The sequence below is a fragment of the Pantherophis guttatus genome, chromosome 4 (genome assembly GCF_059756535.1).
Source record: "Pantherophis guttatus breed Tessera chromosome 4, ASM5975653v1, whole genome shotgun sequence".
NCBI lineage: Eukaryota > Metazoa > Chordata > Lepidosauria > Squamata > Colubridae > Pantherophis > Pantherophis guttatus.
Window position 1 is genome coordinate 124161617 of NC_142066.1, and position 12387 is coordinate 124174003.

Sequence of the window (12387 nt, forward strand, 5' to 3'; positions counted from 1 at the left end):
TCTGAATGGACTTCAAGAGTAGCTCCATTCAACAAACTGTAGCTGAAAAAATCCTGGTTTTGTAATATTTGAGAAAGATGTTTATACTGTGGGAAGCCACCCCCTCCCAGAAGAGTGAAATATGTTAGGAAATATTAAAAAGGCATAATATTATATTTCCCTAAAGGATAAATAGAGAAACATACTCTTGGAGATAGAAAGCAGCCCCCAAGTCTTTCTTAATAGCCATCAGAAGATATTTTGTGCCCATTGAGAAAGATTGGGCCATACTATCTCCAAAACAAAGGACCTCCAGCTCCAGGATGATGGGATTAAGACATGATCTCTCAGGACATAATAGGATTAACCCTTTACCATCTAACAGCAGAGATCACCACATTGCACAATCTCCTGGGGACATTGCATCATCCTTCAACCAAAGTTAGCTCAGATAACCTACAGAGCCATCTATGATTATATATATATGTATAAAGAACCTTGTGCATGTCTAACAGCCAGCGTTTGCCAAATGTCATGGAACAAATGATACACATATAATATTATATAACATATAATATTATATTTTAAAGTTTAATGAATCATTTGTCATGCCATATGACACTAGTATATTGTGCTTTTTGGAAACCAACCTCATTACCTTGCTCATGTCAGTAGTGACTCACTGAAAAACCTTTTCTGATTCTTTCTGATCATTAGAATAGAAGAATACAAAATTACTATAATTCGAGGTTTAAATCTATGACACTGTTGCCTTTTATTTGCCTGCCTTTGGGGATAAAAAGGTTATATATCTATAAATAGCACAGAATCTAATAATTGGAAGAATTGTCTGTCTTTTGCTCTTGGGAATCATTGACATTTTCTGTTCTTGATACTGAATTCAAAAGCTTTGGATAAATGTAATTACAGAAAGGAATGAATCCTGAATTGATTGTCTGTCACTTTATACTTGTCTCTTAAATTCACTATACTTTGAAATCTGTGTTTACAAAAGACCAAGTTGCTAAATCAGTACTACCATCTTCTATGTTTCTTTCACTCCAACTTCTATCAGCATGGCTGCTGTAAAGAATTACTTGAATTGAAGTTCAACAAACATTGGACAAGTGTTTTTTCAGCAAATCACAGAAAGAGATATTTTATGTAACACAAATGGCCATTTTGCATTCCCTAAAGTCCTGGCTGCATGATGAATAATTGATAGCTTTGAACCATAGCAATAGCAATAGACTTATATACTGCTTCCTAGTGCTTTACAGTGCCATCTGAGTGGTTTACAAATGTCAGCCCCCACAGTCTGGGTCCTATTTTACCAATCTTGGAAGGATGGATGGCTGAATCAACTTTGAGTTTATTGTATTCCTGCAATACTGCATTTTATCTACAGTACTGCACCACTACAGCTCCATAAATATGTGCATATTTTCTTCAAATCAGTGAATTTGAGCATGGGAATTGGAGGAGAGGAGAGAGAAGTAGTTAGAGAAAGAACAAGGAGTCTGAACTTTTGCCAGGTTATATCAGCAGATGTGTTTGACTATTCCTTTTTAGTTTATCAATGTTTTATTGTGATACACATATTTCCTCATATACACAGAATCTGCCTGTGGTAAGAAGAAATAATACTATCACCTCATCTATATCTAATATGTATATCATCTATATCTAATACCTATTAATTCCAAAGTAGTGGATATAATTTCAAGTGCTATGTTTAGTAGTACATTTACAGTGGTGTTACCTTGAGAATGCCATCTTGAGAGTGCCTTATATTTGATTAGAGAAGTGGATTTTTTTTTTTTGTATTTTCTCTATCCATCTCACTAAGTCTATAAAAACTCAAACTTGGGTTAATAATTAATATCCAAACTAACCCTTCAAGAAGGCAGGAAAAACTGACTTCCGGGTTGCTGTTTGCCGCTGCCAGACGTTCCTTTGGGATCGTCAGCTTCCATCGCCTGTTAGAGCCGCCTTCACAACGGAATGGCGGCTCGAAAAAACTCCGTTTCCATGAGGAAATGGAGATAGAGCCGGCAGGGGTGGGTAGAACTCTCTGCGGAGTCCCAAAAGTTTTTTTTTTACTTTTGGGACGGAGCGGATGAGATGCCCCGTATCCCCAGCCGCCACTCCGGGCTTTGGGAGACCTCTGCTGATGCAGAGCCAGGCGTCAAAAGCAAGCCTGCAAATTTAACAGACTACTCAAAGAAAATGTGAGCTGGACCTGTAATATTGAACCGCAAGTATTTTACTGATTTTTTTAAAAAAAAAATTACTTAAGAGAGAGGAGGAAAAGAAAGAGGGGGAAAAAAAAGCCTTTTAAAATGGCGTTGGCTGGAGGAGAGGCTGAAAGGGAAAGTCTTTCCGTTTTCTATTACTACAATGTAGCGGAATAAATACCACTGGCTACATTTGTAGACAAAACTTTGCTCCTGTGTCTTTTTCTCTTTTTTTTTCCCTTGGAGACCTGATATTGTTGTTGATTGGAAAGAAGTCCCCCTTTTTTTTTTCTTTCTTGCTTTTTTTTTTAACAAAGCCTGCCTGGGCGGAAACATGGCACTGAGACTCATAAAGTCAGATAAACAAGAAGGGGGGGGGATCCCCCCACTAACAACTTAAAGGAACAAGTCTTAATTCTTCAGTCTCAGAAACCTGATTTTAATATAATAGAATTTTTTATAGAGGAGATTGAAAGAAGGGAGGAGATTGTGAATCAGCAATTTGAAAAATTTAAGCAGGAAATTAAAGAATTGGTGAAATCTAAGTTTGATTTTTTGGAGAAAAAACTCTCAAAAGTGGTTAATGGTTTTACAGGATTTATGATACAGTTGGACACAAATATTAATGTACTAGAGTCTAAAATGGAAGAAATTCAAGATAAATTGGACAATAGAATTCAAAAAATTGAAAATGATTTGACAAACACTCAGGATAATAGCTTAGAAGAAAAACCTAAAATGGATGCTGATCAAAAGTATGGTAATGCAGAAAATCTGCAACAGAAGATTGAAAAAGAGATTTTAATGGTACAATATAATTTCACAGAATATGCGATAAGATTAAGAGGTTTGCAGGAAAATAATAGAGATGATTTAAGGAAAATATCTTCTGAATTTCTAGCTGGGATTCTAAAGGTTCAACCTGACGAAGTGTTTTGTAGGATCGACAGAGTTTATCGAATCAACTCCTGGATTGCTAAGCAAAGGCAATTGCCTAGAGATGTGGTGATTTATTTTACAGATAAGGAAATTAGGAATAATATCGTTCAAAATTCTTTCAATTCTAATTTGCAATTGTATGGAAGAAAGATTTGGATTTACAAGGAACTCCCACCTAAGATATTGATGGAAAGGAAGAAATTTGGTTTTCTGGTGAATGAGTTAAAAAAGAGAAATATCTCCTATAGGTGGGACGCCCCAGTTGGTATTATATTTAGATACCAAGGAGAAAGATATCAGCTAAATACTGTTGAAAGAGCGGAAGAATTTTATCAAAATGGGCTGAAAATGAACTTAACATCTCCAGGTATAATACAGGATAAGCAGAAGGAGCCGGAAATAAAGGTAAAATATCGAATTACAGAGACTGTACCAGATGAATTGCCTTTGGATTTATTGGATACCCCAGCTGGACTATCTACAAATTTGAGAGAAGAGGCATCTAATCTTAATGTGATGACTTATCAAGGCAAGGATAAACATGGAAACCAATTAGGGGATATACAAGGGATAAAAAAGAAATATGAGATACAAAAGCAAAACCAACAAGACCAATCTACAAAGCAGAATAAAAACCGACCAGATGATACACATTTTGTAGAAAGGGAACCAGGATGGAAACCAAACCCACAAAAAGAAAAGAAAAAAAGAAATAGGTGGCATAAAAACAGAAATTTCTAAATCAGGCAACAGTGAAGCCAGTGATTTTAAAATATGAACGATTATGTGTAAACACAGAAGAGGCGACGTATTGGTTAATATCATCCTGAGGTTTGTGGCAGATCTCTGCATGGCCGTAATCTGGGGACGTGAAACGAGCCTTAAACTGATGGATTTGAATTATCCATTTTGGAATTTCTTTTTGTGTTGATAAACATATTATATTATCTTGAATCACAAGGCAAGAGAATTATGCTGGGGCATGCAGAAGATCGGGTTGTTACCCACTACGATGATGGGAATTAATAATCCTGATGAAACCCACAATTATTACTATATGGAATATAATTATAATGTCACCCGGGTGGTTGTTTTTACTTTTATACATATAAGAAGATATTTACTACTGATGGGGGCAGATATGATTGAAGATCCTGAATAAACTGTTGCACCAGTAAGCTATGTTACCCGATTATGGATGTTGGTTCTACCAATCCAGTGGAAAGACCTCAAAGAAGATACTATATGGATTATAAATTTAAAGTCATTGTCTTTTCTTTCTTTTTTATTTAGATATAATGGAAAATATAGACATATATTTTTAAGTAGTGTGGGCAGTGAATCAAAGATGTTAAGAAATGTTGTGTATGGCAATTTTGCATGATAGTGGGTGAATAAGCTAGTTAGTAGATTGATTAGTCTAAGAAAAGGGATTTTTAAGTGTTATATTTAGGGGAGTGGAGGAAATGGATAGAGTGGAATAAATGTTAAACTAGATTTTATGGGGAAGGCCGCTTTGGAATGTTATAGTAATATATATAGAAGATTAAATGTTAAAGTAGGACTTATCGTATAGTTTTAAAGTGGAGAAGTTATTCTATAATGTCATAGTATAATGTCTTTTTTTTTTCCTTTCTTTTCTCTTTTTTGATATGTATGGATAAAGGGGGATGTTATAATATTAATAATATTTTTAGTAAGTAAAGGTCAATATCTAGAGGAGGGAGTAAGTAATCTGTTATGAATTAGGTTTTTTTTTGTTATGAAGAAGTCACAGGGGGGGATGGGTGGGGAGGGGGGGTTAGGGAGGGGGAGGGAGAGGGGGAAAAAAAGGGGGAAAAATTTGTATTTGAAAACTTTTTCAATAAAAAAAAAAAAAAAGAAGGCAGGAAAAACTGAGAGTTATCCCCCCTCTGTTCTCACTCCAAACTAGAGAACATGTAATTTCTCTATTATTATAATTGTATTGATTATACAATTATAACAATTATAATTGTTTTGATTTTTTTTTTTTTTGGCCAAGCTAAAAGAGGAATATCTACTTTCTATAAATAGGTTGAAGATTTTTGAAGCCATGATGTCTGGCTCTTGCAGGCCTGAATGAAAGCAATTTTTCTTTCTCAAGTTTTATCCTGTTCTGTCTTTCCCTGTTGCCTTTCTCCCTGGCAATCCTTTGTCACTATCCTGGTGTTCCTTTGGACTCTTGAGTAAAGAGCTACTTTTTACAAAAACCTGAGAACAGCCTTGCTTTAGGAACAGAGTATGTGCTTTTCTAAGGCTCTCTTCTTTATTTACAAAATGAATTTCAAGATACTCTAATGCTAAGGAAGAAATTGCTTGAACCTCAAATTACAGGTCAAAATACTGAGCTTGATGGTCAGAATCACCAATATGCTGCTTCCTATTTTTACTTATTGTACTTCCTTCTTTTTAAGATTAATCTTCTATCCTGAGTTTAGACTCATCTCTGTATATCCTACAGTACATGCTAATCAAATGCCTCTTAATAAACGAATGAACTTTAACCTTAGTTGTCTATCCTGTATTATTAAATATACTCATATCACTTCAAAAGAAGTCTATATTACTAAAATAGGAGGGTTTTTTTTCCAGAGAAAACACATTTACAAATATTCAGTTTATAATTGCATACATTTCAGAAGTTTTGACCCTAACAAAATAACAATATAGAAAAATTACAAAATGATAATTTTCTACTTCTGCATCTTTTCCTCTCTGTTTCCCTAACTTTCATCTGCACATCCTCTGTTATTGCAATAGATATAAACCATTTTCAACTGGAAAAAGTTTGTAGCCTCATTATCTATAGAAAAAGCAGGTTGCTTAAGAGTTCAATTTTCAAAAGGTTATTGAAAAGGTCAATAGCTTCTCTAATTGTCCAATTACTATATCCTAATTTTTCTTTAGATAAAAGCGAATAAAAAGTTATAAAAAGTTTAAAAAACAGGTAACTAGCATGAATGATATATGGCTAGGATAGTACAGAGAGTTGGCATAAATGAAAGGATAATGATTAATTGAAATAATTTTCAAAACAAAAGTACAGAAAAGACCATATATGAATTAAGCCACTTTATCTTTAATGAATACAGTGATTGTTTCAGAATTGCAGTGAACTTAGCGAACCTAATATTTGGCTTATATTCATATCATGCCACCGGATACATCAGTTTTTGTTTAGCCTGTTTTATGAAGCTGGCCAGTGATGGATTATTCTTCACTCATGATTTCATGTGATGTATCAACCCAGTTATAGGAGTAGAGCAGTGTAGTACTGCTGGATGCATATTTAGTAGCCATAATTTCATCGGAACATTGGAACAGACCTACATCTAAATAGTATTTGATGAATATTTGTTTATATGCATAATGTATACCGAATTTTTCAGACTATAAGACATTCTGAAATATAAGATGCACCTAGCTTTTGGGGAGGAAAACAAGAAAAAAAAATCTGCCTCTGCCTCCCAGCAATTTGCCTACTTGCAGCAAACAGCAAACAGCGTGGTCAGCTTCAGCACAGCCTGATTTAGCAGGAGCAGCTGATTGGCTGTTGGATCTGCCTCCCAGAATACCTCGGAATAGCTGTACCAGGCTATGGAGATTGCCACCCATCAACGTTGGTGCTGCCCATTGGCACTATCACCTATCGCCGCCTCAGTGAACCCCATTTTCAACCTCTGTGTGTGCCATTTTTGGTCTGCTCCAGCCTGGTCTGCTCCAACCTATCCCTACCACCTGGAATGGGCTGAAAATGGGATGCACAGAGGCCGAAAATGAGATGCATAGAGGCTGAAAATGGGGTGTGCGGAGGCAGTGATAGGTGACAGCGGCAATGGGCGGCATCAGCGCCAATGGGCAGTGACTATCCCTACCGCCTGGAACAGCTGATAGGCAGTATTCCAGGAGGGCAATTGAATCACCAATCAACTGCTCGTGCTAAATCAGGCTTTGCTAAAGCTGACCATGCTGTTTGCTGTTTGCTGCAAGGAGGTAAATTGCTGGGAGGCAGAGGCCGAAGGGTGGGGGCTGGCGGATGGGTGGGACTTCGGCAACATTCACTGTATAAGATGTACAGACAGTTCCACCCATTTTGGTATTTTTTTTGGGGGGGGACTGTGTTTTATACTCCGAAAAGTACAGTAATCTGAATTTGATAATTTCATAATTTTATTTCAGGTTGGGGTATGAATTGATAAAATACAAAATTTAAAAAAAACAACTTATGTATGCTTGCAGAGGAATGGTTTTTTAAACTTTTTTTATTTCAAGGCACAAGTTGCTAAACTGTAGTGTTGCACATCTCATAAATGGGACTTCCAAGGTGAAAATTGGAAGTCCCATGGCATCATAGGCTGAGTGGACTCAGGAGGAGAAATCACGATGAAGCTCTGGCTATGCATCTTCACAGCGCTTTCTATCATTTACTTCTGAGTTATTGATGTGGCATACCTGCACACTTTTCACAGAATGCAAATATGCTCCAGCACAGCGGTGAAAATCGCTGTTGTAGAGAGTGCTTGTTGAGAGTACTCACTTCTTGTGAGTACAATGAGAGGGACCTGTAGGCATACATTCTCTGCAGGAGCTCTCCTCCTGGGAATTCATTCTCCTTGAAGGAGGCGGTGGTGAGGCCTCTCCTCAAGAAGCCTTCTCTGGACCCAGAAGTGTTGGCTAATTACCGTCCAGTCTCCAACCTTCGCTTCGTTGCGAAGGTTGTTGAGAGTGTGGTAGCGCGACAGCTTCCTCAGTACTTGGATGAATCGGCTTATCTAGATCCGTTCCAGTCGGGCTTCAGGCCTGGATACAGCACGGAAACGGCATTGGTCGCATTGGTAGATGATCTCTGGAGGGCCCGGGACAGGGGTTGCTTCTCTATCCTGGTCCTATTAGACCTCTCAGCAGCTTTTGATACCATCGACCATGGTATCATGCTGCACCGGTTGGAAGAGTTAGGGGTGGGGGGCACCGTGTTGCGGTGGTTCTCCTCCTTTCTCTCTGATCGGTCGCAGTCTGTGTTGACAGGGGGGCAGAGGTCGACCCCGAGGCCCCTTGTATGTGGGGTGCCACAGGGGTCGGTTCTCTCACCCCTTCTGTTCAACATTTATGTGAAGCCGCTGGGTGAGATCATCCGTGGTTTTGGGGTGAAGTATCATCAGTATGCTGATGATACTCAGCTATACATCTCCACCCTGGACCACCCCAATGATGCCCTTAAAGTGATGTCCCAGTGCCTGGAGGCTGTACGGATCTGGATGGGGAGGAACAAACTCAGGCTCAACCCATCCAAGACCGAGTGGCTGTGGTTTCCGATGTCCCGATATAGTCAATTGGTGCCATCACTGACTATTGGGGATGAGTCATTGACCCCCACGGAGAGGGTTCGCAACTTAGGCGTCCTCTTGGACTCACGGCTGTCTTTAGAAGAACACTTGACGGCTGTGGCCGGGAGGTCTTTTTATCAGGTTCGCCAGTTGCGTCCCTTTCTGGATCGGGACTCGTTAAATACGGTCACTCATGCCCTTGTCACTTCACGCCTGGACTACTGTAATGCTCTCTACATGGGGCTCCCCTTGAGGAGCACCCGGAGGCTCCAGCTGGTCCGGAATGCGGCCGCACGGGTAGTTATGGGAGCAGCATGGCACTCCCATGTGGCTCCCCTCCTGCGCGAGCTGCACTGGCTCCCTGTGGTCTTCCGGGTGCGCTTCAAGGTCTTAGTTACCACCTTTAGAGCGCTCCATGGCTTAGGACCAGGGCACTTACGAGACCGCCTTCTGCCACCAATAGCCTCTCACCGCCCAGTACGCTCCCATAGAGAGGGGCTTCTCAGGGTGCCGTCAGCCAAACAATGTCGACTGGCGGCGCCCAGGGGGAGAGCCTTTTCTGTGAGGGCACCCACCATCTGGAACGAGCTCCCCCCAGAGATACAGAAGATTCCGGATCTGCGCACTTTCCACCGTGCCCTCAAAACATTCCTGTTTCAGCAGGCTGGCCTGGCCTTTCCCTTTATATTGCTTTTTGATTTTATTTTAAATTGGGATGTCTTGAATTATCTAGGACCAGAGTGTTTAGTATATTTTAATTGGTTTTCTTATTAACGTTTGTATTAAATGTATTTTTATCGTTCGCTGTTCACCGCCCTGAGTCCCTTAGGAATAAGACGGTATATAAATTTAATAAAGAAAGAAAGAAAGAAAGAAAGAACTGTACCCTCACTCCTAATAATCAAGAAGCTTTTACAAACTTTACTTTTAAAATGCATACTTACTAAAGTGAGGATAAGAGATGCATCTGTTGAGATTAATATGGCTGCATGATGTTTTTTTTTTTAATTTGATTTATATGCCGCCCTTCTCCAGAGACTCAGGGCGGCTTACAATGCGTTAAGCAATGTTATGGTTTTTTGATATGATTATGATGATAAACTTATATAAAATTATGTTATTCATCATTTTTATTAATATGTGTACTAAATTTGATAATTTTTAATCTGTTGTGTTCTATTTGTGTATGGTGCAGTAAATGTCTATGGAGATTCTCAGTTATCAAGGTCATGGCTGTCCCAAAGGTGCTTTTTCAAGAGGCAACTGGACTTTCTTGTTTTTCTTTGAAGATGTTTCACTTCTCATCCCAGAAGCTTTTTCAGTTTCTTCTTCAGATCACAACTGAAGAATCTTCTAGGATGAGAAGCAAAATGTCTTCAAAGAAAAACTAGAAAGTCCAGTTGCCTCTTGAAAAAGCACCTTTGGGACATATGGTGTAGTAGTTAAGACACCAGTTTGGAAACTAGTTGATCATAAGTTTTAGTACTATTTTAGGCATGAAAGTTGGCTGAGGTGACTTTGGGTGAAACATTCTCTCCCAGCCCATGATGTCAGGCTTGGGAAGAAACTGGTTAATATATACCTGTTGCAATTGATCGATTACCATATGGCTGATTTGGAAAAAAAAGGGGAAATGTGAGGAGGAGAAGTGTGAGGAGTTCTAAGTATTGCATAGTAAGTTCCTTAAACTCATATGATCAGAGTTACATAGGAGCATTTTGAATTAAAGAATTAATTCTAAAAGCTAAAATGATTAATACAGATAATGACATAATAGACTTTGTATACTTTTAATTAGCATAGAAAAAAGAAAAGTCTGTGCATTAGAATTGTGAGAATTCTCTATAAAGTATATTTCATAACTAAAGGGTCAATCCTGAAAAAAGGGTAGCAAAGAAAACAATTTAAAAAAAACCATGACATTCCATTAAAAGCAACTCCCCCAACCCTTGCCAAACCAAGACCCCATTTTGAATCAAGTAAAATCAAACTGTTCTGACTATCTTATAACCTGCATGCCTGATTCTGGTTTTATGTTGTTTTTTGTTACTGGGTGGCTTGATACTGTTTTTGATCCTTGTGACCGGCTCTCATCTCTGCAAATGCAGCCACCGCGGACCAAGTTTTGCATACAAGTTTTGGTTACTGAGGAAATGATGGCATGCACATCCTTTTCAATATATGTCCTGGATAGATCTACTCGGCTGCCCTAGATTGCCAAAACAATGTAGATAAATTGATTCAGAAGTACCTTTGATTCAGAAATCCCAACTATTAAACTTAATGCTTGCGGTTACACAAGCACCTGCATGTTCACTGGTATTGCAGCGTTTCGAATAGACATCTGCCTGGCGGACGGAGCCTATCCAGAGACGGAGCATCATTATTGTTCGCGGAAGAGCTGAGTCCTTTCTTTATTCTCTCTCCCCCCCCTTCCTGAGATTCGGGACTCTTATTTTGGGCGGCACGGGTTCCCCCTCCCCTCATCTCCGCTTACGCGAGGAGGACGGAGCGAGCACGCGCTCCCAACCTCAAATGCTGCCCAGTACGAAGCGCCGCGTAACTAGAGGCGGCATCGAAGAAGCTGCAAATGGACAACAGGTAAATACGACAGGTCTTTTCGCTTCTCTGACGGGATGACCCTATCTTTGGGAGAAGCAAGGACGACCTGTTCGCTTTTTCAAGGTAGCAGGAGAGAAAGGCGCTTAGCAGCTGATTGTCTAACCAAACCTAGCCAGTTCTGGAGTGTGGGAAAGGCTTTGGAGATATCCCGCTCCCCGCCTGAGGACAATCTATAAAGCCTGAGCTGTCCGGTAGAGATACGCGTGCGTTTTAAGAGAAAAAAAAATCTAAGAAGGACTAGTACATGTTCTCCTGTGCCTGTCTTTACGGCGTGTGTGTGTTTATATATGTGCATGTGTACAGGAGCCCGTGCGCGGCATCACTGCGCGGGCCCGAGGCGCTCTTACTGCAAAACCAGATATTGTCGCGATTATGTCTAACTGCTGTTACTTCCCCCGGGCCGCCCGCCCCCATATGTTATGTTCAGAGATGCCTATGTCTTTTCGTTTTGCATTGCACTGCAGCAAGTTAGAAAAGCTGCTTGGTCGGCTAGATTGAACGCAGCCTCAACAGCCTAGAAAGCATCACTTGGGAATACGCTGGAGAACATAGTTTTTAGCCATGATCGACTATTATTTGTATTCTTAAATCCATTAATGCATCTATGATTTAACTCAGATTGGGGGGGCTGGGGGACACACCAGTAGTCAGCCTATTGACAGTATTACTTTGTAATGATTGTTTATAGTTGGTATGTTAAATTGTTATTGAATAACAAAAAAGAACACAATTGAGAATATCATTGTGATTATAAATTAAATGTAAAATAAAGCCTGGACTACAGTAGTTTGATGCAGTAGTTAAGGCACTGGGCTAGAAACTGGCAGGTTGAGAGTTTTAATTCTACCTGTGGCACAAAGCCAGTTGGGTGACCTGGGGCCAGTCAGTCTCTGTCAGCCCCAGGAGAAAAGCAATAGCAAACGCCTTTTGAAAATCAAGAAATGTCAAAAAAAGAAATCAAGAAAGTCTTATCCAGGAAGTCACTAAGAGTCCAAAATGACTAGAAAGTAGTCAGTTTTCTCCCAGTCATAATATTAATCTGAACCTGGTCAACTTTTTTATCAATGGAGCTAATGATGATAAGGGAAATATGTTCCAGTAACATTGGGGAATGGGGGTGGGGGGAGATACATTGCCTGTCTCTTCCCTAAATAGAATTATTTGATGTATTATTACATTGAATTTATTTCTTTATTTTGATGGCAGTCATTTTTTGAAAGAAAAAGTGTCTGTATTTTATAGTTTAGACAGTTTAAATAATATTA

General features: G+C 39.3%; 1 protein-coding gene across 3 annotated transcripts in view; it reads left to right on the forward strand.

Moving 5' to 3' along the window:
* Nucleotides 1–10830: 10830 nt before the first annotated feature.
* The window catches only part of DGKB (diacylglycerol kinase beta), a 296607-nt gene continuing 295050 nt past the window's right edge, over nucleotides 10831–12387 (forward strand). For 2 of the 3 annotated variants that reach the window (XM_034402586.3, XM_034402587.3), the window contains exon 1: nucleotides 10988–11101. The gene's annotated coding sequence lies outside the window, so the exon portion shown is untranslated. Of the gene's footprint in view, nucleotides 11102–12387 lie in introns of all 3 variants that reach the window. The other variant, XM_060685674.2, reaches the window with a different exon arrangement.